At 43.3% G+C, this 26,415-nt stretch overlaps 1 long non-coding RNA gene, 5 other non-coding genes and 1 pseudogene across 6 annotated transcripts; 3 read left to right on the plus strand and 4 right to left on the minus strand.

The window, feature by feature from the left end:
- The window catches only part of LOC134326206 (zinc finger protein 208-like), a 339,536-nt pseudogene that overhangs the window by 124,868 nt on the left and 188,253 nt on the right, over window positions 1-26,415 (minus strand).
- On the plus strand, window positions 1,224-1,296 carry trnak-cuu (transfer RNA lysine (anticodon CUU)). Its single transcript has one exon. It is a non-coding gene; the product is annotated as a tRNA-Lys (tRNA).
- On the minus strand, window positions 1,485-1,558 carry trnan-guu (transfer RNA asparagine (anticodon GUU)). Its single transcript has one exon. It is a non-coding gene; the product is annotated as a tRNA-Asn (tRNA).
- trnak-cuu (transfer RNA lysine (anticodon CUU)) lies at window positions 12,098-12,170 on the plus strand. The gene has a single exon. It is a non-coding gene; the product is annotated as a tRNA-Lys (tRNA).
- On the minus strand, window positions 12,390-12,463 carry trnan-guu (transfer RNA asparagine (anticodon GUU)). The gene has a single exon. It is a non-coding gene; the product is annotated as a tRNA-Asn (tRNA).
- Window positions 12,694-12,767, minus strand: trnai-aau (transfer RNA isoleucine (anticodon AAU)). The gene has a single exon. It is a non-coding gene; the product is annotated as a tRNA-Ile (tRNA).
- LOC134326999 (uncharacterized) lies at window positions 19,021-19,493 on the plus strand. Its single transcript, XR_010014668.1, has 3 exons — window positions 19,021-19,085; window positions 19,201-19,284; window positions 19,405-19,493. It is a non-coding gene; the product is annotated as an uncharacterized LOC134326999 (long non-coding RNA).

A 26,415-nucleotide genomic window follows, 5' to 3' on the forward strand; every position in this document is an offset into this window, starting at 1 on the left:
GTAAGATGGCGGACGTTAGGGTGACCATATTTTCATTTGGGAAAACCAGGACATCTTGGAGCCGGCGGGGCACATATACACTTAACATAGGCCCACGTAATCCTACAATAACATGATATTTACAGTTGGTTTATTAAAAATGCTTTTCAGTAAAAGTCAACAACAAAAACTCCAATAACAAATGATAATTTTATTCAAAATGCATTTATTGAAAATGCTTAAGTTAACATTTCCTGATTTTCACCGCACCGTGATTACTCCCATCAGTGCTTACACCACAAAATTGGATGTTTTTGAGCGCTTCGTGCGCCACTTCTACAGAATGAGGTGCCAGAACACCGTCAACAATAGCCTCGGTCTTAGTTCGGGCACAACTAAACTTTTTGGCTGTGTCTGAATCGGGGAGGGTCTTTTTCAAAATGAACTTGTGCAGTCCATAGATCGATAACTGTTGTGATGTTTCACTGTGTGAAATGATCATGCAGCCTCCGCTGCATTCACTGCATCCTCGTTCCCTGGTTTGACAAAGTACTGTGTGATCGAGCTAGCACTACTCTCGCCTCGGACAGCTGTTTTATGCTTCTCGGTGTCCAGGTGGCTTTTCAGATCCCTTGCACCTCCATTGGACACCGAGACATATGTGCCTGCTTTGCACACTGTGCACAAGGCTTCCCATTTGTCTCGACCCGGTCTGAAAGCGGGGAAACTCTTTTGTAAATCGTCGGTAAACATACACTTGCGCTTCGGCATGTTGCTTGCGTACTGACAGTCACGCTGTCTACATTCTGATTAAGAACAGGGCTGCCCTCACTGACGCAGCGCCGTGCGCAGTGCCCTAGTGCCTGTAAATTTAATGGTCCAATGAAGGTAATTTAAAAACCAGGACATTTCCTCACTTTTAAAAAAAAAACCCGGGACGCCCGGGACAGGACGTGAAATACGGACATATCCCGGGAAATACGGACGTTTGGTCACCCTAGCGGACGTAGTACGTACGGGTGTTGTGTGCATACTGCACACTTCTGTACTGAAAGTACATACTTCCTCCAATCTAGTACGTACTCAGTAAGTATGCGATTTCGGACGCAGCCTAAGTCTGTGTCTGTTTCTGTTGATTATTTTGAATTGTGTTTGTTTGTAAACTGTGAATTAGTTCTTAATCTGGTCGTGATGTTAGTGAATTAAACCTACATCTCTCTGATCTGTTCTGACATGTTGCTTAAGCCTGGCTAGCTCAGTCGGTAGAGCATGAGACTCTTAATCTCAGGGTCGTGGGTTCGAGCCCCACGTTGGGCGACTATCTTCATTTGACGTCTATGGACAGACAGTCTCCGCTGACTTATCAAGTGGATATTTGTGCTTGTAGGACTGTTGTTTACTGGATGTTTTTCAGTTACTTATTTTCACTATTCTGTGGGACTACACATTGTTGTTGTGTCTCATATCCGTTTGATCAACAGGCAGGTTGTGCAATAAAAGACACTCGTCCCTGGGTGGGCTCGAACCACCAACCTTTCGGTTAACAGCCGAACGCGCTAACCAATTGCGCCACAGAGACACACTCTAGTTAGAGCTAGTTCATTGGATGGTACACACGGGTCAGATGATTTGTTAACGTTTACTGAAGGGCAAATAGGTTTCTGACTTTAGAAACCATTAGAGAGTCTGCACACTTTCAGTGAAGATCCTGACTTCAATCAATTTCACTGAGGAATAACAGAAAAACTACATCACAACCTACAGCACTTACACCACAACAGCTGGTTGTAACTACTCTGTACGTGTGGATCTGAAACGGACCAAACATTTCTTCAGTCTTCACTTGTGTAAATTCTCTGCTAATGCAAATAATTATATATTTCATGTTATTATAGTCCCAAAGAAGTCCAGCATCACATGTATGAATGACTACCGCCCCATCACTCTCACACCAATAGTGATGAAATGCTTTGAGAGATCTTATAAAGAGCAATCTTCTTTAGCAGTGTAAAGAGCAGGTGGGTATAAGCCCTCTTTATACACAGGGCTGTTCTTTAGTACCCTCGCATCATTAACCGACCCAGGATAACCAACAAAAAATCTATACTGCTATACAAGCTGTACACTAAGTTATATCCAAGTCTCATTTCTATTGTGTTGTCCCATTAAAAGATATAATAAAATATCTGCAGAAATGTGAGGGTGCACTTACTTTTGTGAGATACTGTAAGGTGGCAACACTGAGTGTTATACTGTTTATTACCCTGACTTTAACGTTAGCAAGTCATGTGACCCGTGTGTACCATCCAATGAAACAGCTGTGCGCGTGTCTCTGTGGTGCAATCGGTTAGCGCGTTTGGCTGTTCCAAAGTGGAAGAACGTCCTTTTGGTTTCCGTAGACGTTAAATGAAGATAGTCGCCCAACATGGGGCTCGAACACACGACCCTGAGATTAAGAGTCTCATGATCTACCGACTGAGCTAGTACTCTTAAACTACTACACAATTACTGAACCCGCTCCATTATGCTTTAACACTAGCTTGACTGAGAATCTGAGATTCTGAGGACATCCCCCCTCCTTCTACACAACCATTAGAGCTCTGTCAGTCCTCTTTTGTCATGCAAATACTTGCAGATAACACATCTCAACCAACCCCCAACTAACTATGATTCTCTTGCCAGCCTTTACGGTCAACCAAAGATTTGTGCTACAGTTTTCAAATAGTTTCATATATAGTATATATATATATATATTTACTTACACACACACATGAATATATATATATGAATTGTGTGTGTTTATATATATATATATATAATTTTTTTTCTTGCAATTGTAGTACATTTTTAAAGTTAAGGCTATCATACACTTAAAAATATAAAACAACAGGAAATATTTGTGAATACTTTGTGAATCATGTCATGGTCCTATTTGATGGGAAATAATTTATAAATGAGCTTTACCATCCTTTGCTTCAGTCCGTTGCTCAGAAGCCTTTCTTCTAAATTTTCTAGGGCTTCTACTGAATCCAGAGGGATGACAATCAAGTCTTCATCATCTTGCTGTTGTGGGGGCAAAATTCGACGTCCACCCACAAGAGATTCTACAAGAGATGTCAGGTAATTTATCTTCAGGTCCATCTCTCTTAGTGCCTCCAGGACAGTTCTGTCTACAGCTGCAAAATTTAAAAAAATATCATTTTACAAGATCTAGTCTATTTTCTATTCATGATTAATGTGTTGTAGGGCTGTTCATTCTAACTGATCAAACTTACAGTACGTGCGCACTGATTGGGTATGAACCGCCTTGACAGTCCCTGCTGTATGGTGGGTGCTGTTAAAGCAGAAATTAAAATGAAAAAGTTCCCTCTACAGAAGAGGCATTTTGCAACCTAAGACGTTCTTACCTATAATATTTATGTATTAATAAACTGATAAATTGCTTTTCTCCTTCTTCATTAAACTCCTCGTTGACATGAGGTAGGATGCCCTGGCCTTGTCCTGTCCCCTGAGAAGCATCTGCCCATGTACACTGGTTGGACATGGGCCACCTTGATGGATCTCGTTGTACGGTATAGGTCAGTTATTTAAATATAGTGGATTTAACTGAAAGCAGGTTTCTTTATTTTTTAATACCAAAGAAGGTCTGAATTTGGAACAAGTAGATTGTTCTACATTTAGACTAGAACAGACTTTATTTCTGGTACATCTGTGTGCATCAGGACTCGATAAGTTTATTAAACTGTAAAACTTCTTTCTGTTTTAATCTCTGTACTAAAAGTCAGAGCATCGTACCGTAAAACAGGGTGTAAATGCGCACTAAAACTTTTAGTGTAGACACTGTGATCAGTACCGTAAAACAGGGTTTAAATGCGCACTAAAACTTTATTAAGTAGAAATAGCACGACAGAGCAAGTCCAGAAAATCTAAAACAAATGCAGCTCCCAGTTTCAACCTCAAAAAGCTTCATAAATCTCTTTTCTAGCAAGAAAACTCAATAAAACACAAGAACACAACAAGAACTCAGCACGTTTTCTCCACTCAAATGAGCCACAGGTGAGTTTAATAACAAGCAGCAGAAACAGCGTCCTGTAATAAGAGTCCCAATACCGCTAGATCCCACCGTCACTCTGTTCACTGTAGTGCTGCTGGGTCCTAGTGCCCTATAGTTCACCTACCATACTGCGCTCCATGTGTCTCCTACATGCAGTAATACCACAGTAATACTCAGTATGAGCAGAAAGACGCGACTAACTTACACTTTTACATTTAGTTCTTATTGTTATATTCTGAATTGTGTTTGTTTGTAAACTGTGAATTAGTTCTTAATCTGACCGTGATGTTAAACCTCAGTGTATATTATCTGGAAACAGATGCTCTTCATATAGAACTATGCTTTACATTTGCTTGATGGTAATAACTCTTAGTGAACCCACAAAACCTCTTAGATGTGTATTATGAAAGTCCGTTTCAGCTACACACACACACAGAGTAGTTCAAATGAGCTGTTGACAGTACTTTGGTCAGTGGAAGTAGTTTTATAGCTTTATAAATACATTTTACTTACTTGCTATTTCCGTTCTTGCAGGAGTGTGGGTTTTTAAACACCTCACTGTTACTGCTGGACTAAGAATTGTCCACCAACCAGAAATATCCAGCCAACAGCACCCTGTGGGCAGCGTCCTGTGACCACTGATGAAGGTCTAGAAGATGACCAACTCAAACAGCAGCAATAGATGAGCGATTGTCTCTGACTTTACATGTACAAGGTGGACCAACTAGGTAGGAGTGTCTAATAGAGTGGACAGTGAGTGGACACGAGATTTAAAAACTCCAGGAGCGCTGCTGTGTCTGATCCACTCATACCAGCACAACACACACTAACACACCACCACCATGTCAGTGTCACTGCAGTGCTGAGAATGATCCACCACCTAAATAATACCTGTTCTGTGGTGGTCCTGTGGGGGCCATGACCATTGAAGAACAGGGTGAAAGGGGGCTAACAAAGCATGTAGAGAAACAGATGGACTACAGTCAGTAATTGTAGAACTATAAAGTGCTTCTATATGGTAAGTGGAGCTGATAAAATGGACAGAATGTTATGGCTGATCGGTGTATAAGATGAGTGTGAATAAAAGTCACCAAATGCTGAAGCATCCACGATTAGGATGAATTAAAAACACAGTATTCATTTGGAGATAATTAAATATGGAATGGAAGTCTTTGTATGTTATGTTTTATATGTTCTGGTTATAAATGTTCATATTTTTACAGTATACTTTAATTATATATTCCTTAATTTCACAGTGTACCAGGTTTCTGACCCTGAATTGTTGGGGAAGAATAAAGAAAATGAAGTAATTAAAAGTGAGTGAGGTAAAACTGTAATCAGGTAGTATAGAGGAGTCTGTAGTGTTTACCTCAGCTGCTTCAGGACGCGTCTCATTTTGTTCATGCTTTGGGAAAGCCTTTATAAAATGTGGATGCGAATTATTTCTCCTGTAAATAGTAAATGGGAAACACTGAGGTTTATACTAATAAATAAAATTACGAGACCTGCATAGATTAATTCATCTCCAAAATAAAATGATCAGATTTATTGATCTTTATTTAAAATTAATATAAAATAGTTTGTAGTAGGTGAGAAACATTAATGTGTTTGTATGAAAATGGTTTGAAATAAATTTATCAAAAGCTCAATTTTATTAAGAATTATATCACTGAACATTAAAGTTAAACCGAATCCAGATTCTCAGCACTACACTGCTCTGCTTCTTGCTTTCTTTGCTTACAGTAAACAAATATAATGCTTAGAAACCTTTAACACAAGGACCCAGGTTTATTCAAATGCTATGTTCATACAGATAAAAAATGATAGAGGTGCCCTCTAGTGACCGGGAGCATTTCCGTTGTAGGATTTGAATTTGTGTTTCCTTAATTTCGTTGTGTTGTCATTTTGTATTTGTGTTTCCTTAATTTCGTTGTGTTGTCATTTTGTATTCGTGTTTCCTTAATTTCGTTGTGTTGTCCTTTTGTATTTGTGTTTCCTTAATTTCGTTGTGTTGTCCTTTTGTATTCGTGTTTCCTTAATTTCGTTGTGTTGTCCTTTTTGTATTCGTGTTTCCTTAATTTCGTTGTGTTGTCCTTTTTGTATTCGTGTTTTTCCTTAATGTTGTTGTGTTGTGCTTTTTGTATTTGCGTTTTTTCTTAATGTTGTTGTGTTGTTCTTTTTGTATTTGCGTTTTTCCTTAATGTTGTTGTGTTGTCAGCTTTTGTTTGTTTTGTAAATGTTGTCGTGTTTTGACTCCATATAAACTAATGTTTATTTTAAGGTGACCTATAGGGCACTAGGACCCAGCAGCACTGTTATTAACAGAGTTATTGTCCTGTATATTTCTGAGCGGTACCGCATGTAAACTCTAGATGTCGCTGTTTCACCACTTTCTAAAATACACCACCAGGACATAATGAGGCTCTAATAAGCTTTAATAAAGTTTTAGTGCACATTTAAACCCTGTTTTACGGTACGATTACTTGTGATATCCACCGTTTTTCCTTTTTTTTGTAATATGTTTGTTATATTCTTTATTGTTTCCCCGCCTTGTTTTTGTATATTGTGTTAATTTCAAATAAAAAAAAAAAGTTTAAATGCGCTAACTCTTATGCAAATTAGGCGATGACGTCATTTGGCGACTTTCAGGACAGCCAATAGCTACTCTCCTTACTGAGGAGTGGGCGACACTGCCCGAACCTTATAACCAGCTGGATTTAAACAGAAGAAGAAGAACGTTCAGAAGCTGATGTGTTTGTTCTACCCCTGATAGCACATATACATCTCAGAGACGTCTGTTGGATGTAACCCAGTTGGTCTGGAATACGTATTTAATAGAGCGTTTGCTCATCTGCAATACGTCTCTGATACGCCGCTGGTGGATCGTGGAAGATCTTCAGCTGCTGCGTTCCAGATCAATCTTACTACGTCATCATCATGCCTGCGTCTCAGAGACGTTTATGAGAGCTATCCGAGACCATCTAATATAGCGCTTATTCATCTGTAATACATCTCCTAAATATCAGGCTCGGATGCTGAAATGGCGTTCAGACGCTGTATTCCAGACTTATGTGTACAGTATAGCTAAAATACAGCGTCTGAATGTAATTGAACGTGTGAATGTGTGTGTGCTCTCCCCTCTCATGTACTGCTTTAAAAATACTACTACTACTACTACTAATAATAATAATAGATAATAGATAATACAGATAATATATCTATAAAGAACAGACATTATAATCAGTGCTAGTAACAACAGTATTTATTATTGTTCCTTGACACAAAATTAAGTGAAATATGAATTCATGAATCAAATTTTTTATATATGATAAATAAACTACGATGAACACAAATAACAAAACAAAAATAGCAATTAACTACTAAATAAAATGTAATTTAAAGTCTTCTTCCTGGTGCCAGCCGCAAGTAATCTTTTAAGCATTTCTCCGCTTCTGCTTCAGTCGGCGCTGGCAGTACTGGATTTACCGAATAAGATTTTTAGTATTTTTTTGTGATATACTGGTTTTGAAACCAGAGTACCAATAGGGACAGGTATGAACTGTTTTTAAGCACAACAAACACTGTGTGGGCAGAAACTGTTTAGTAAGACTAGCTAGCATCATGTTGCTATTAACAAAATACACTGCTTAAAAAAATTACAGGAACACTTTTTAATCAGAGTATAGCATCAACTCAGTTCAACTTCTGGGATACTGATCTGGTCAGTTAAGTAGCAGGGGGTTTGTTCATCAGTTTCAGCTACTTTGGTGTTAATGAAATTAACAGGTGCATTAAAGGAGCAACAATGAGACGACCCCAGGAATGGTTTAATAGGAGGTTTAATTGTCCCTCCTCGTCTTTTCTGACTGATTTTTCACTAATCCACAAAGTTGAATCAGTTCATCTGGACACAAGTTTGTTGTCTCTACAACAAACTTGTGTCCAGATGAACTGATTCAACTTTGTGGATTTGTGTACCTGGATTATTGAGCATGCATCAACAGTTTTTTCACTAGTTTTGCAGCTGGCTATGGTCAGCGTCACTACTAGTACCATGGTGCGGTACCTGGACCCTACAGAGGTTGCACAAGTAGTCCAGCTCCTGCAGGATGGCACATCAATACGTGCCATTGTCAGAAGGTTTGCTGTGTCTCCCAGCACAGTTTTTAGAGTATGGAGAAGATTCCAGGAGACAGTTAGTTACTCTAGGAGAGCTGGGCATGGCCGTAGAAGGACATTAACCTCTTAGCAGGACCAGTATCTGCTCCTTTGTGCAAGGAGGAACAGGATGAGCACTGCCAGAGCCCTACAAAATGAACTCCAGCAGGCCACTGGTGTGAATGTGTCTGACCAAACAATCAAAACAGGCTTCATGAGGGTGGCCTGAAGGCCCCATGTCCTGTAGTGGGCCCTGTGCTCACAGCCCAGCACCTTGGAGCTTGATTGGCATTTGCCATAGAACACCGGAATTGGCAGATCTGCCACTGGTGCCCAGTGGGTCCTGGGTTCCTTCTGGTGCACGCCTGACCTGAATCCAGTAGAACACCTCTGGGACATTATGTTTTGGTCCATCCGACGCCGCCAGGTTGTGCTTCAGACTGTCCAGGAGCTCAGTGATGCCCTGGTCCAGATCTGGGAGGAGATCCCCAGGACACCATCCGTCGTCTCATTAGGAGCATGCCCCGATGTTGTCAGGCATGCATACAAGCACGTAGAGGCCATACAAACTACTGAGTACCATTTTGAGTTGCTGCAATGAAATTTGGGCTAAATGGACTAGCCTGCTGCATAACTTTTTCGCTTTGATGTTTGGAGTGTCTTTGAATTCAACCCTCTCTAGGATGATAATGTTTCTCTGCTCGCTCTCGTGGAAGACAGACGCACTTTTCCCTCCTCCCTCCTGTCCTGCTGGCTTCTCGTGTATCGTATTGTCTCGTCTACTCCACTCTACGGAGATTTTCTCAGCACAGCTCCTCAAAGAACAATTATGGAATTGGTTAAATGGTCTCTGAATGCTATTGACACCATCTTCTCATCGAGAAGTTCGGGTTCGGGGGAACCCACATGCCCCGATGGAACGCAGATGGCAGGATACGCGACTGACTCGTGGGGGACGTGGAGAGTCGTGTGCTTGGCGCCTCTTTCGTTGGAGGACGTAGAGGATGTTTACCTATTCGGAACTTTGATCGTGGGGTTTCTGCTGATTGGACTTGGATTTACCCTGCTGTATCGGGAAATTAAAAAAGTTGGGTCAGTTGTCAAAGGTCCCCAGAAACTGCCCAATTTGATTGAAATGGTGGGCAGGGCTGTTGGATCTCAGACTGTGGTTATTAATCGCAACATGGATTCCATTTTGGAGAAACTAGCGGCTTTGCGGAATGAGATGGATCAGAGACACATTAATTCTATTAATTCTGTGAGTTCCTGTTAAATTGTATTAGGGCTCAAGACTAAACAACATGTCATTTTTGCTTTTGGCACACCATTATCTCGCGACCTCGGTGATAAGAAAAAATATCTTCCAGAGTATCTGCTGCGAAGTAACCCTACCCTGATTCCACTGGCTGTTTTCGTTCGGGGCAGTAAGAGAGCTGTCAACAACCATGTTATCGTGAACTATGTACAGACTTTTTCCTTGCTGCATGAATGAATGACTGTCAGAAACTTTTTCCAACCCAAAACCAATGTCTCCCACTCTCTTAGCTTGATCCCACCAATACAGCAGGACGGGCAGTGTGCGCCGGACCATGGCTGCAAGAAGCTGAGGCTGCTTGTTGTGTTGGTTACTTTCCCCGGTCATATCCCCTAACCCGTGGCTTGTTGTGTGACTATGTAATGTTCATGTTTATATGTGCTGGTGTGCTGTTGGGGCTTTTTTCATGTTATCACAGTGTGCTCCTATTGAGAGCACAATCTGGTTGCTGGTTTTTTATCCCCTCATCCTAATGTGTTTATTATTTCTTGTTTCTTATCTTAAAAAGCATTTCACTACTAGTTGTACTTGTATGACTATGTATGTGACAAATAAATAAATTGAATTGAATTGAATAATTATCATTTCCATTAAACTATGTGGCATCCTTTAGTTCCTAACACATTACCCAGTCCATATCAGGAAAGATAATCTGCATGATTTTTTCTGTGTTCCTTTAATTTTTTTTAACAGTGTATTATATAAACATTCTGATTGTTTCTTTAGGTGTAAATTGTTTATCATGACTTACCAATAATAACTTGTCCACATGCGGTTTGTTTTAGACCTCGCTTGTCTCCCCTGCTGCACCAGTTAAGGCTTTTCGCAAGGTTGGGGGTTGGCAATTCTCCAGATTGTCTTTTTCATGGTATGTCCACCACTTAGTGACAGCATGTTAATCTGAAATAATGCACAGTAATAGAAATGTATAAACTTCATACGTTTTGTTGTTACTATTAAATGTCTTATTTGCATTTTATTTAAAGGGTTTTTTTTAATTAAGTATGAATCCGTATATATAAAGTTACATTATCCCATTGTCACTCACCCAAATGTTATTTGTAATTTTTTTAAAGTTAAAGCTATCATACACTTAAAAATATAAAACAACAGGAAATATTTGTAAATACTTTGTGAATCATGTCATGGTCTTATTTGATGGGAAATAATTTATAAATGAGCTTTACCATCCTTTGCTTCAGTCCGTTGCTCAGAAGCCTTTCTTCTAAATTTTCTAGGGCTTCTACTGAATCCAGAGGGATGACATTCAAGTCTTCATCGTCTTGCTGTTGTGGGGGCAAAATTCGACGTCCACCCACAAGAGATTCTACAAGAGATGTCAGGTAATTTATCTTCAGGTCCATCTCTCTTAGTGCCTCCAGGACAGTTCTGTCTACAGCTGCAAAATTAAAAAAAATATCAGTTTACAAGATCTAGTCTATTTTCTATTCATGATTAATGTGTTGTAGGGCTGTTCATTCTAACTGATCAAACTTACAGTACGTGCGCACTGATTGGGTATGAACCGCCTTGACAGTCCCTGCTGTATGGTGGGTGCTGTTAAAGCAGAAATTAAAATGAAAAAGTTCCCTCTACAGAAGAGGCATTTTGCAACCTAAGACGTTCTTACCTATAATATTTATGTATTAATAAACTGATAAATTGCTTTTCTCCTTCTTCATTAAACTCCTCGTTGACATGAGGTAGGATGCCCTGGCCTTGTCCTGTCCCCTGAGAAGCATCTGCCCATGTACACTGGTTGGACATGGGCCACCTTGATGGATCTCGTTGTACGGTATAGGTCAGTTATTTAAATATAGTGGATTTAACTGAAAGCAGGTTTCTTTATTTTTTAATACCAAAGAAGGTCTGAATTTGGAACAAGTAGATTGTTCTACATTTAGACTAGAACAGACTTTATTTCTGGTACATCTGTGTGCATCAGGACTCGATAAGTTTATTAAACTGTAAAACTTCTTTCTGTTTTAATCTCTGTACTAAAAGTCAGAGCATCGTACCGTAAAACAGGGTGTAAATGCGCACTAAAACTTTTAGTGTAGACACTGTGATCAGTACCGTAAAACAGGGTTTAAATGCGCACTAAAACTTTATTAAGTAGAAATAGCGTGACCGAGCAAGTCCAGAAGATCTAAAACAAATGCAGCTCCCAGTTTCAACCTCAAAAAGCTTCATAAATCTCTTTTCTAGCAAGAAAACTCAATAAAACACAAGAACACAACAAGAACTCAGCACGTTTTCTCCACTCAAATGATCCACAGGTGAGTTTAATAACAAGCAGCAGAAACAGCGTCCTGTAATAAGAGTCCCAATACCGCTAGATCCCACCGTCACTCTGTTCACTGTAGTGCTGCTGGGTCCTAGTGCCCTATAGTTCACCTACCATACTGCGCTCCATGTGTCTCCTACATGCAGTGACCCACAGTAATACTCAGTATGAGCAGAAAGACGCGACTAACTTACACTTTTACATTTAGTTCTTGTTGTTATATTCTGAATTGTGTTTGTTTGTAAACTGTGAATTACTTCTTAATCTGACCGTGATGTTAATGAAGTTCTGACCTGCTGCTTAAGCCCGGCTAGCTCAGTCGGTAGAGCATGAGATTCTTAATCTCAGGGTCGTGGGTTCGAGCCCCACGTTGGGCGAGTAGATTCATTTAACATCTACTGAAACCAAAAGGACGTTCTTCCACTTTGGACAGCCGGTCTCTGGTGACTTATTAGGTGGATATTTGTGCTTGTAGGACTGTTGTTGACTGGATGTCAGTTATCAGTTACTTATTTCCACTTTTCTGTGAGACTACACATTGTTGTTGTATCTCATATCCGTTTGATCAACAGGCAGGTTATGCAATTAAAGTCACTCGTCCCTGGGTGGGCTCGAACCACCAACCTTTCGGTTAACAGCCGAACGCGCTAACCGATTGCACCACAGAGACACGCGCGTAGCTTTTTCATTGGACACACGAGTCACATGACTTGCTAACATTTACAGAAGGGCAATTAAGTTTGGCTAATTGAAATAATGGCATGTTTCTGACTTGAGTGAGAGGGGCAGTAAAAAGATTTCACACTTGTCAGAGACAATGTTTGAAGCTCAGGTCAATAAGACCTGCTAGTTAGAGAAGGATCACTTGTTTGTTAGTTAGTTTAAGTCCAAAAGTGGGTGTGGCCCGTACGGGGATCGAACCCGCGACCTTGGCGTTATTAGCACCACGCTCTAACCAACTGAGCTAACCGGCCGATGTCCAAGGTCAGGGCATATACCCACATACCTGATTCTACACTGACAGCCCTTCAGTTATGGACCTGCCACACAGAAACGATGGAGAGCTTTACGGTTGGTCTCAAGTTCGTCTCGGCTGTAGGAGAGGAGACTTAATGAGTGAATTCAGTTTAAATATTAATTTAAAAAACGTACCCATGATGATTTACCAGGTCGTTTGTTACAGTTTCCTTTCCAGTCATACCGCCACAAAAACCAAAACACTCAATCTGTAAAAGAAAGACACGTGCATGAATGTGATGAGGTTCTTAGATCTCTGAATCTTACACACACACACACACACATTTTCTAATGTTGTGCTCACTATTAAAAGTCAAGAAGTTTTAAGTAAAAAAAAAAGATAATTTAGGGAGTTTTCTCAGCTCTTAAACATAGTAGAGGGCCACTTAAGAACACACCAGGATTAAGTAAATTGTCAAAGTGCATCTTTTAAAGGGACTATAACAAAGTACATACATAACACATAAAAAACAGTTTAACGTAGAAAGCACTTACTAGTCTAGAGGTTCATGTCAAAGTGTCTGAACTGAGATTCGTTGGCAAGCGGAGCAGTGAAATCCTCAATTTGTTTTGGATCATTTTTTCCAAGTGCATTTGTGATGGACCTGAGTAGGCCGAGCTTTTCATTATGTTGTTGTAGCAGCAGCTCTAATACAGTCAAAATTTCTCTCTCCATTACTGTTAGTAAAATATCATTTACAATATTCAGTTTCTAAATACACACACACATCATACACACCTTATACACACATGTAATACACACACGCATCAGTACACAATCACACATCATACACATGTATGAGGTGTCAATACCAGGGTGTGTCATGGTATGGGGGTGTGTCAGTACCAGGGTGTATCATGGTATGGGGGTGTGTCAGTACAAGTACCAGGGTGTGTCAGTACCAGGGTGTGTCATGGTATGGGGGGGGGGGGGTGTCAGTACCAGGGTGTGTCAGTACCAGGGTGTGTCATGGTATGGGGGTGTGTCAGTACCAGGGTGTGTCAGGGTATGGGGGTGTGTCAGTACCAGTACCAGGGTGTGTCATGGTATGGGGGTGTGTCAGTACCAGGGTGTATCATGGTATGGGGTGTGTCAGTACCAGGGTGTGTCATGGTATGAGAGTGTGTCAGTACCAGTACCAGGGTGTGTCATGGTATGAGAGTGTGTCAGTACCAGTACCAGGGTGTGTCATGGTATGAGAGTGTGTCAGTACCAGTACCAGGGTGTGTCATGGTATGGGGGTGTGTCAGTACCAGGGTGTGTCACACACACACTTATACCTAGGGTACCCAGTTACCCGCAGGACATGGGGAGAACATGCAAACTTCACCCGGGAATCGAACCCAGGACCCTCCAGAAGCCGTCCCATAGTGGGTGCATCACAGCGGACTTCTCTGCTGGGCTGTGTCCCAAACCGCCCTTGTCGTGTTTAAGTCTGGGACGATTTCACCGGCGTTTATACAGGGGTTGGACAAAATAACTGAAACACCTGTCATTTTAGTGTGGGAGGTTTCATGGCTAAATTGGACCAGTCTGGTGGCCAATCTTCATTAATTGCACATTGCACCAGTAAGAGCAGAGTGTGAAGGTTCAATTAGCAGGGTAAGAGCACAGTTTTGCTCAAAATATTGCAATGCACACAACATATGGGTGACATACCAGAGTTCAAAAGAGGACAAATTGTTGGTGCATGTCTTGCTGGCGCATCTGTGACCAAGACAGCAAGTCTTTGTGATGTATCAAGAGCCACGGTATCCAGGGTAATGTCAGCATACCACCAAGAAGGACAAACCACATCCAACAGGATTAACTGTGGACGCAAGAGGAAGCTGTCTGAAAGGGATGTTCGGGTGCTAACCCGGATTGTATCCAAAAAACATAAAACCACGGCTGCCCAAATCACGGCAGAATTAAATGTGCACCTCAACTCTCCTGTTTCCACCAGAACTGTCCGTCGGGAGCTCCACAGGGTCAATATACACGGCCGGGCTGCTATAGCCAAACCTTTGGTCACTCGTGCCAATGTCAAACGTCGGTTTCAATGGTGCAAGGAGCGCAAATCTTGGGCTGTGGACAATGTGAAACATGTATTGTTCTCTGATGAGTCCACCTTTACTGTTTTCCCCACATCCGGGAGAGTTACGGTGTGGAGAAGCCCCAAAGAAGCGTACCACCCAGATCAGTGATGGTTTGGGGTGCCATATCATGGCATTCCCTTGGCCCATTACTTGTGCTAGATGGGCGCGTCACTGCCAAGGACTACCGAACCATTCTGGAGGACCATGTGCATCCAATGGCGGTGCCGTGTATCAGGATGACAATGCACCAATACACACAGCAAGACTGGTGAAAGATTGGTTTGATGAACATGAAAGTGAAGTTGAACATCTCCCATGGCCTGCACAGTCACCAGATCTAAATATTATTGAGCCACTTTGGGGTGTTTTGGAGAAGCGAGTCAGGAAACGTTTTCCTCCACCAGCATCACGTAGTGACCTGGCCACTATCCTGCAAGAAGAATGGCTTAAAATCCCTCTGACCACTGTGCAGGACTTGTATTTGTCATTTCCAAGACCAATTGAAGCTGTATTGGCCGCAAAAGGAGGCCCTACACCATACTGATAAATTATTGTGGTCTAAAACCAGGTGTTTCAGTTATTTTGTCCAACCCCTGTATATCGACTGTATAAATAAGAAGGTTTTATGTTCTATTCCCCCAGCGTGACTTCACGGTGCTGGATGAAGACCTGCAGCGCTGTTCGGTCCAGAGCTGCGAGGACGCTGGGCGACGCTTCTGCTTCCGGGTGGTCACGCCCACAAGGTAAGTCCAGATCTATAATCATCAGAGACAGACAGACAGACAGATGATCAATAGACAGACAGACTAATAGATAGACAGACAAATAGATGATCAATCTACAAAACAGACAAAAGATAGATAGACAAGATGATTGATAGAAAGACAGACAGGCTGATAAATAGACAGACAGGGAGATAGACAGACTATCTATCTGTCTATCCATCTGTCTTTCTGAATGTCTGTCTATCTATCTGTTTATCTATCTACTCAATCTGTCTATCTGTCTGCATCCTATGTAATCTGTATCTATCACCGTGTGTGTACAGGAGCTGTACGTTCCAGGCCGACTGTGAGGCAGGTAGACGGGCGTGGATCAGCGCCATTCAGAACCTGACTGAGAGAGAAGAAGAAACAGTCGAGAGCGAGGTGAATTATCATTACCACTATACTCCGGGAGGGGAGAAGTTCAGTTTTCGTCTCTGTAACACCAGTTTAATGCGTCTAAATTAGCAGGAATCAGACGGGTACGAGAATGATTCAGAATCAGATTCCTCGAGCGAGCAGACAGATTCCCAGGGACCACGGGCGTCTTCTGAAGCTCCAGGTAACCTTAACACCAACACGTTCGAGCCCGACACTATTAAACTGTAGTGACTATATATTTAACCCTTGGGCTTCGTAGGTGGGATCAGTTCTGGAGAAGTCGTCTGTGATGCTCCCGAGAACAAGGGTGAGTACGCCGGCCCTTTATATGGACCCTTATTTTTGGTCCACATAACACATGGAGCATCATTGGTGATACTTGTGTTGAAGATGGTGAAGGAGAAACCACCAATGGAGGACATCAAGAGGAGAAGACGACCAACACGAACCCGGACAGCTTTGAGAGTGGACACAATGTCGGAGAGCTACTGGGAAAGGGAGGCTGCGGTTCCGTCTACGAAGGCGACCGTAAAGCGGATGGGAACCAGGTGAGTATCAGTTTGACGACCAACCAGGACTTTATTGGGTCACTGTGGCGGATGGGCTCTTCCAGCATGGCCAGAAGAGCATGACCAAGACTTCAGAGTACTACCATGGCCCTCTAATTCCCCAGACTCAAACCCAGTTGAGCGTCTGTGGGACCACCTCAAGCAGCATCATGGCTCCAGATACCTGTAACCACCTACCAGGACTTTATTGGGTCACTGTGGCGTATGGGATCTTCCAGCAAGGCTAGAAACGTCCAACACTGGGTCCGAGTACTACCCTGACTCCCTGATTCCCCAGACTTGAACCCACCCCGATTGTCATGTTGGCTTTACGGATCCTCCCCTGGATCCTCCCTTGGCTCCAGATACCTGTGACGACCTTCTGAAGAGTCAGATGTAGCTGTTTGGGTTCCTATGCTCATGAATGAGATACATGTAGGATGAAACAAGAAGAGGCCAAATCAGTAATAATAACAAGTCTCTTGTGGGCAGCAGGTAGAAGTTCCATGCGCTGTACCCGAGACAGACGACACCACAGAGGGAACGTCACGTGTGGTTGAGGACGTCTCTGAGCTGCACAAGTGCTATGAGGTTTACAAAACCATTGGATCAGGTAACTGGTACCACTTTCAGTCGTCTCTCTGCCTTTGTGTAACACAGATGTGCATCTTTTAAAACCTGACTTAAAATTTTTTTTTTTATTCAATCGTTCTTCAGGTGGTTATGCGACGGTCAAGCTCGGCAGGCACATTCAGACTCAAGAGCCAGTGGCCATCAAGATCCTGGAGAAGAAAGAGCTCGGGGTTAGTTTCAGCAAAACCGTCTGTTAAAGACGGACGTGTCTCAGTTTCCAAACGTTTGGTTCTCCTAATTCTGATCTGAAAAGTCATAAAACTGTTCCTGTTTCCTCCCCATTGCAGGATGAGTTGTCCGATTTGAGGATAGAGATTGAAGCCCTGAAGAACCTCAATCATCAGCACGTGTGCCGCTTGTACCAAGTCATGGAGACTGCTGACCAGATCTACATGGTGCTTGAGGTACCATCAGTGGTTGGAAACTATCAGATTTTATTTAATCTCTGGATTTATGATGATTTGCTGCTCACTTGACTCGCTCTCTCCTCCAGTTTTGTCCGGGTGGAGATCTGTTCGACCACATCGAAAATAACAACAGGTTGTCGAGGGAGGAGATGCGCAGGATCTTCCGTCAGATCGTCTCGGCGCTGGCCTACATCCACAGCCAGGGATACGCCCACCGTGACCTTAAGCCAGTGCGTCAGCCAAACGATTTCCACTTATACTTTGTGTTTTTTCTTTGTTAGTGCTTGGACATGACGTGTTTTATTTTGACTCTCAGGAAAACATGATGCTGGATGAGAAGAACAACATCAAGCTCATCGACTTTGGTCTCTGTGCCAAACCAGAGGTTCGTGTCTCTCCTAAGACTGTAGTGTATACTTAAATCAAGCGTGCCATTCAGAGAGTCTAGTAAGGCGGTGTGCTTACCCCCATCCATCATGGTTTAATAAAGCCTTGCACACATGGTGTCCACAATTAGTTTCAGTGATCAGTTAGATGAACAGGACATCACAGAGCCACGCTGGTTCAGTTTGTGTGTTGTGTTGCAGATGCGAGTCAACAGTTGGACCTTCGGTTGATAGAAATCTGTTTTGTTGTAGGGTGGATTGGGTACTGCTCTGATTGAGGGCTGTGGAACCCCTCCCTACTTGGCACCAGAAATCATTGATGCGCAACCCTATCATGGTGCAGAGGTAGGTGTGTGTGGGGTGTGTCCCCAGGTTATTCCTGATAAACTTCAATTGAAAAGTCTCCAAATCCAAGGTGTTCAGTCCCCTCTGTAGCCCCATTCATGACTTATTCTATGAGGTCTGGATGAGGGGACTGACCAGGATAAAGCATGGTTAAAAAAGACAATGAATATATGTGTGTGTGTGTGTGTGTGTTTTAGGCAGATGTTTGGAGCTTGGGTGTTGTCCTATATGTCATGCTGTGTGGCTACCTCCCGTTCGATGGTGACAACTTTGTGGAGCTCCATGAACAAATCACTGTAAGTCTTAGAACTACAATGAAACACCATTGGCATACACGTCTTGTTACGATTATGAAACAGAATCCATTATTTAATGCTCAGCAGCATGTTAAACATACAGTAAAAGTAACAGTAATGGCTTGTGGTGATGTTCTTTGATCAGATGTGATTGTTTTGATCTGTGTTTCCTCAGAAAGGACATTATGACACTCCTGACTGGCTGTCTCCTGGTTCTGTACTGCTGATTAAGGAAATGCTGCAGGTGTGTGTTTATGGGTGTGTTTAATGTGAGCAAAGTGGGTGTGTGTTTCTCTGTGGGCTTCATCACCTGAAGTTCTTGTATCTTGTCCTGTAGGTGGTTCCAGAGCGGCGCATAAAGGTGGAGCATCTGCTGGATCATGAGTGGGTAATGAAGGGGTACAGCAGCCCTGTGGAATGGCACAGCACATGCCCGGTACAACATCCACCCTAGACGTAGTACAGTGACATGATGGAGATCCACCGTACAGATTGTATCTTTATTATCTCACATACTCATATATTTGTGTGTGTGTGTGTTTGTTTCTCAGCTGGATCATCTAGATGAGGAGAGCATCACCGTGGCTGTGATGTTCAGACAGTCCAACCAAAGCACCAAGCAGCTGGTGTCTGAGGTACATTTCAGTACTTGTATCTGCATCAACACAGATGCTAAAATGTAGACACATATTTATTAATATTGAGGTTCTTGTGCTCCGTCTAATAGAGATGTGTGTGTGTGTGTGTGTGTGCAGTGGAAGTTTGATCAGACCACACGTATCTTTTGCTCTTGAGAAGGAAGCAGCGCAGTAGTCCAGTGTGTAGCTGAGCGGATGTGTAAGAAATCCAGGTAACATTTCCACAATCAGTGTATTTTACCTGATAAACGCTGCTCTACATGCTCATCTGTCCAAATGCTACAGCTTCTGGAATGTTCTTACACCTCTTCTTGTTTTATTTAGCAGGAGACGTTGTCGGCGCATCAAGGAGGGACGATGGTGGAGCCGTCCAATCAGGACACGTTACATCTCAATTTCACATTTCAGTGATTGTTGCAGATGTTTCTCTCTAACCCATTTTCTCTCTCTCTCTTCTTTTACCAGAACGATGCATTTTGGGTATCTGTGTGTGACTGGTTAGAGGAACTCCACTGAGGTGCCGCCCTTGTTGATCCACACAGCTGTATGAGAAGTGTAGAACATGGATGACCAGGATCAACAAGCATCAAAATCTTATAACATTAAATAATAAATAAATAAACTCACTGAATATATGAAGGTGCATGGATGTTCATTTTTACAATAGCAACACAACGTTTCCTGACATGTTACAGAACATTAAACTCAGCAGTGAAGATACAGACCTACTGTCAGCTCACTCAGAGCAGCCTGAGATCGTTACCCTAAAACTTAATGAACTCATATCTCCTAAAGAGACAGTACACTATTAACAACCATTTTATAATACACGAGGTCCAGTTACAAAATACACTATATTGCCAAAAGTATTCACCCATCCAAATCATTGAATTCAGGTGTTCCAATCACTTCCATGGCCACAGGTGTATAAAACCAAGCACCTCGCCTTGTCGCTCTCAGGAGCTCAGTGAATTCCAGCGTGGTACTGTGATGCCACCTGTGCAACAAATCTAGTCGTGAAATTTCCTCACTACTAAATATTATACATGGGCCAGTGATAGCTCAGTGGTTAAGGTACTGGACTAGTAAACAGAAGGTTGCCGGTTCAAGCCCCGCCACCACCAAGTTGCCACTGTTGGGTCCCTGAGCAAGGCCCTTAACCCTCAATTGCTCATTGTGTTCTGCTCATTGTGTAAGTCGCTTTGGATAAAAAGCGTCTGCTAAATGCTGAAAATGTAAATGAAAATGTAAATGTATACAGTCGACTGTCAGTGGTATTATAACAAAGTGGAAGCGTTTGGGAACAAAGTGGTACCACATAAAATGACAGAGCGGGTCAGCGGATGCTGAGGAACATAGTGCACAGAGGTCACCAACGTTCTGCAGAGTCGATCACTACAGACCTCCAAACTTCATGTGGCCTTCAGATTAGCTCAATAACAGTGTGTAGAGCTTCATGGAATGGGTTTCCATGGCCAAGCAGCTGCATCCAAGCCTTACATCACCAAGCGCATGGACTAAAGCATGCCGCCACTGGACTCTAGAGCAGTGGAGACGTGTTCTCTGGAGTGACGAATTTCTCCATCTGGCAATCCGATGGACGAGTCTGGGTTTGGCGGTTGCCAGGAGAACAGTACCTGTCTGACTGCATTGTGCTGAGTGTAAAGTTTGGTGGAGGGGGGATTATGGTGTTGGGGTGTATTTCAGGAGTTGGGCTCGGCCCCTTAGTTCCAGTGAAAGGAACTCGTAATGCTTCAGCATACCAAGTGATTTTGGATAATTTCTTGCTCCCAACTTTGTGGGAACAGTTTGTGAATGTGCACCAGTGCACAAAGCAAGGTCCATAAAGACATGAGCCAGTTTGGTGTGGAAGATAATCATTTTTGTTTTCAAAAAGCCTGAGAAATCATCATTAGACCAAATGACAGTTATTAAGTGACTCTTTAATATCATCTTTGGTCAGAGCTGCATTTGTCTTGTCAGGCGTCTGATACGCGTTACAGCCTAAACGAGCTCAGACTCAGTCTAACTTTATTTCAGAGGAACTTGGATGGAAAGTCCATGAACTGAACACGTCGTGGGAACATTACAAACACTGGTGTTATATGAATCACAATGGACTGTGGACGCTTTAACATAATTATGTTAAGGTCGGCACTAGGCCAGTAAAGGTTTGTTAGGAACCACAAGGCGAACACCAACCACAGACACAGAAATGGAGTTAACTAGTTTATTGAAAAATGTTCAGATAGTGTTGACATGGAACTCACACTTTTCAGCCTTAAGGAAAAGCCGATTCTCCAACAAGCAGGCTAGAACCTGATGAACATGAGCAACATGCTCCTCTTGGGACCGGGAAAAGATCAGAATATCGTCTAGGTAGACAAAGACGAACCGGTACAAGAAATCACGTAGTACGTCTTTAACAAGGGCCTGGAAGACTGCAGGGGCATTGGTAAGGCCGAAGGGCATGACTAAATATTCAAAGTGGCCCAGCGGGTTGTTAAAGGCGGTCTTCCACTCATCCCCCTCACGAATTCGAACTAGGTGGTAGGCATTACAGAGGTCAAGTTTGCTGAAGATGGTGGCTCCCTGTAAGGACTCAAAGACTGAGGAGGTCAGTGGAAGGGGATACTTGTTCCGAATGGTTATTAGGTTTAGGCCCCTATAGTCGATGCAGGGCCTCAAAGTCTTATCTTTCTTCTCTACAAAGAAGAACCCTGCACCGAGGGGCGAATGAGCCCTGCCGCCAGGCACTTCGAAATGTAGTCCTCCATCGCTTTCCTTTCGGGACGAGACAGGTGGTAAAGACGGCTGGTAGGAAGAGGAGCCCCTGGGAGAAGATCGATTGCACAGTCGTACGGTCGATGGGGGGGCAAGGTTTGTGCGCGGTCCTTGCTGAAAACCTCCAGGAGGTTGTGATACTCGGGGGGCACCTTGGAGAGGTCTACTGTGTCACTTGACAGAGGAGTGTTAGTACACGGGCCAGAGGGGTGGATCGCAGACTGAAGACAATGGGAGTGGCAGAAATCGCTCCAAGCTGTGATATTCCCCTGCTGCCAGTCTAGGTGCGGGTTGTGGGTGGAGAGCCACGGGTAACCTAGGACCAAAGGGGATTTGGGGGTCTTAACGACCGAGAAGCTGAGGGTTTCACGATGGTTCCCGGAAAGTATTAGGGTCATGGGAGCAGTATGGTGGGTAATACGGGCAAGCATTCGCCCATCCAGGGCATAGGCAGTGATAGGAGTGTCCAGAGCTCTCCAAGGTACAGCCTGTCTTGGCGGCAAGACTCTCATCGGGAAGGTTGTCTTCTGACTCCGAGTCGATAAGAGCAGAGAGGGATAAGGGGTTATCAGGAAGGCAAAGAGTGGCAGGGACCAGAAAGCTTGGCCGTAAAGGTGGGGAAGCCAGGTCAGAACTCGTCAGAGTCCCCACTCCTACTGACGAGCTCCCTCTTTTGGGCGTACCGGACATGAAACGAGGAGGTGTACCGTACGGCCACAATAGAGGCATTCACCTGAGCGGAGTCTTGTCAAACGCTTCTCTGGGGTGAGTCGGGCCCGACCAAGCTGCATTGGCTCGGTGCCATCGGCACTAGGGAGTATTGGTGGTGAACTGCCAGGGGTTTCAGGTGGAGTGGACCTGGTAGAAACTGGTCTCGGGGTCGGAACGGGACGCGACAACCTCTCCAGGCGGCGCTCCCGGAGACGTCCGTCCAACCGAATAGCCAGATCTATTAGCCCCTGGAGACTAGAAGGCTCATCACGAGCTGCCAATTCATCCTTAAGACGCTCCTCTAATCCCCGGCGGAACACCCCACGGAGGGCGGCGTCAATCCAGCCGGCATCTGCGGCTAAAGTCCAGAACTCCATGGCATAGTCAGCGACTGACCGGGAGCCCTGGCATAGCCCTAATAGTCGACTGGCAGCATCCCCTGCATGATTCGGGTGGTTGAATACCGCCCAAAACCGACAGAGGAAGTCCTGGTATGGGCCTACTTGTGGGCCCACACTCGACTGAGCGGCCTCTGCCCAAGTCAGGGCTCTCCCCCCAAGGAGCCCTATAATGTAGGTAATTTTGCTGGCATCAGAGGCGAACGTGACAGGTCGCTGACTGAAAACCAGACCGCATTGGTGTAAGAACCCCCTGCATTTCTCTAACTCACCATAATAAGGTTCGGGATGGGTGGTGAGTCCTTCTGCCAGGGACTGAGCTGGGGCAAACGGTGCCAGAGGGCCCAATTCGGAGTCGGGGTGAGCTACACCAGGAACATGGGCAGCGATGCTGGGGCCCGGGGAGAAAATGGGTTGGGCAGAGGTTAGGGCTGCAACCTGTCTTGAGACGTTCCCCAACTGTTGAATAAGTTGGCGATTACTCTCTATAAGGGACTTCAGCAGTTGGTCATGCTGGTCCAGTTGGGTGGCTTGGTGGCACAGGAGAGACTCCAGGGACCTCTGATCTTCTGTGGGTGGGTTCGCGGGTTCCATGGTGCCCAGATTGTACTGTTAAGGTCGGCACTAGGCCAGGAAAGGTTTGTTAGGAACCACAAGGCGAACACCAACCACAGACACAGAAATGGAGTTAACTAGTTTATTGAAAAATGTTGAAAATCAAAGGTGAGAGGCGCTAGAGAGCAGCAGTAGGGGGGACCAGACAGCAGAGTGGGTAGCAGGAGATGCTAGGGAGGAGTGGAGCAGGAACCAGGGAGATGGCAGGGGTAACCAGCGGGAGTGCTGGAGGCAGGAGGAACCAGGAAGATGGTGGAAGCAGGCAGCAGTAGCGCTGGAGGCGAATGGAACTAGACAGCAGGCAGAAGGAACCAGCGGCAGAGTTGGAGGCAGATGAAACCAGGTAGAAGGCAGGAGAAACTGGCAGGAGCACTGGAGTCAGGAACAAGGGACACAGGAAATCCAGGGGAAGTAAAAAGCTGTAGAAGTTCACAAAACCAAGAGATCTGAGCAGTATAGTGAACTGGTATCATCAGACAATCTGGTGAAGAGTTGTGGAAAGCCAGAGGCTTATGAAGGCTGGGGAATGAGGAGCTGATTGAGAACAGGTGTGCTCAATCAGCACTGAAAGAGATCTATTGGCTGGGAAAATTAGGGCTGATGTTCCCTTTGGCTCCACCAGGTGTCGCCAAAACCTCCCAGTGTAGGCATAATAAATTAACCAGCCTAGATGGAACTTCTAACAAATTAATGATGTGGGTCTACATGACGTTATATGTGTTACATCTAGAAATGGTTCATATTAGTACCCTGAGCACCTGTTCTCAGTGGCAGTGTTATGAACAGGAATAGATCCTCATTTTTACCAGACAATGTGAACCGACTTTTCATTTTAAATAACTGTCTGAAAGATGGTTAGCTGTTAGCAACTCTATACAGGCATTGGCTGGCTTTCTAAAAATAATTTAGATTTAATCATTCATCATAATTTAATTTTTTTTATTGATAAGCATTATATCATAACAATTGATCGGTACCGTAAAACAGGGTTCAGATGCGCACTAACACTTAAAGTGTAGACAATGTTATCAGTACCGTAAAACAAGGTTTAGATGTGGAATAAAACTTTGGTTTGACAATGTGACCAGTACCGTAAAAAAGTTTAGATGCGCACTAAAACTTTGGTTTGACAAGGTTACCGGTGCTGTAAAACAGGGTTTAGATGTGAACTCAAACTTAAAGTGTAGAGAAAGTGATTGGTAAAGTAAAACATAGCTTAGATGCGTATTCAAACTTTTAGTGTAGACAATGTGATCAATACCGTAAAACAGGGTTTAGATGCTCAATAAAACTTAAACTGTAGACAATGTGACCTGTATCGTAAAACAGGGTGTAGATGCTCACAAAAACTTAGTGTAGATGATGTGATCAGTACCGTAAAACAGGGTTTAGATGCGCACTAAAACTGTTTGTTATGTGTTATACGAAACGTGTTTTGACCTTTACGGCGCACCATACTGTGTCAGTGTTAACCTGTATTGTAGTCCATGAATGTGAAGTAAAGAAGCGAGTTGTGTTCTTTCACCGCTCTGCCTCCGTCTCATATTATTAAGTTGTTAAGAGATATTTTCGTGATGATACAGTTACTGTGTTTTATGATCATGGTTGATAGTTTTTGTTTGTTTCCTCTTTCTTACAGCACCAACAGTTTTACTTAATATATAAATACTGAAGCAATGAGGAGTTCCAGTGGTTACTAGGAGATCCAATCATCCTTTACTACACACGGTTATTAAGAAAAACATTTTACAAAACTCGACTGCCTTTTGTTAGGATAAATCTTTTGTTCAAAAGGTCCTGAAGAAAGCAGTCGAAGGAAGTCCAGAAAGTACTCTTTAAAACACTTTATTAAGTGTAAAAATAATCTGTGAATATATATCAGAGCTAAGCCGGCCGGCGCTCCTTACTCCTGCAGTCTAGACACACCACGTAAGAAAGAGACAGACCTGAGCCCGCCATCCTTTTTTAAACTAGTCTAGGCTCCTCCTCCGCCGCTGCTGTTGGAGCCAATGAAATGTGCTAAAAAGCCCCGGGCTCCGCCTCCCCCCTTCGGTATGAGTCAGGGGGGGGGGATCATGCGTCATTTTGAACACTAGACCATGTGGCCTGGATGTAATTTATGTTTAATAATGATGTTATGTTAAAAACCTAACTATCCCCCCTTGAAAGCATCTTAATGCTTTCACAATAACTTTTAACTATAGGTTAGGTGTTTCTAGATCCCAGGAGATAAGGATAGCCGTCAGCAACCCCCAATTTAACCCCTTCTGACTACATGGCCACTGGGCTGAATTTTATACAATAAAACGTTTCTAAAAATAAAAAGGCTACCAATTAAACTAAAGGAACCGTACCTATCGCAACAGCTCCTAACCCTGAAACAAACAAACAAACAAAAAATAATAAAAACAGGAAATCAAAATAAAGTAATTTAAAAAATAGGAAATCAAAAAGAGAAGAAAAATAAAATAAAAACAATGGGTGCGTGGCTTCTACAGGAAGTCCGTTCAGGTTGTCCTCCACCAGACAGAGCTGCAGATATTCAGAAGGGGCCCATAGCTCCTGTGTCTCTGCATGACTCCTAATGTCTTATGGATTCTCCCCTGTCGGTCTTACCTGT

This window comes from Trichomycterus rosablanca, chromosome 14 (assembly GCF_030014385.1).
Source record: "Trichomycterus rosablanca isolate fTriRos1 chromosome 14, fTriRos1.hap1, whole genome shotgun sequence".
NCBI lineage: Eukaryota > Metazoa > Chordata > Actinopteri > Siluriformes > Trichomycteridae > Trichomycterus > Trichomycterus rosablanca.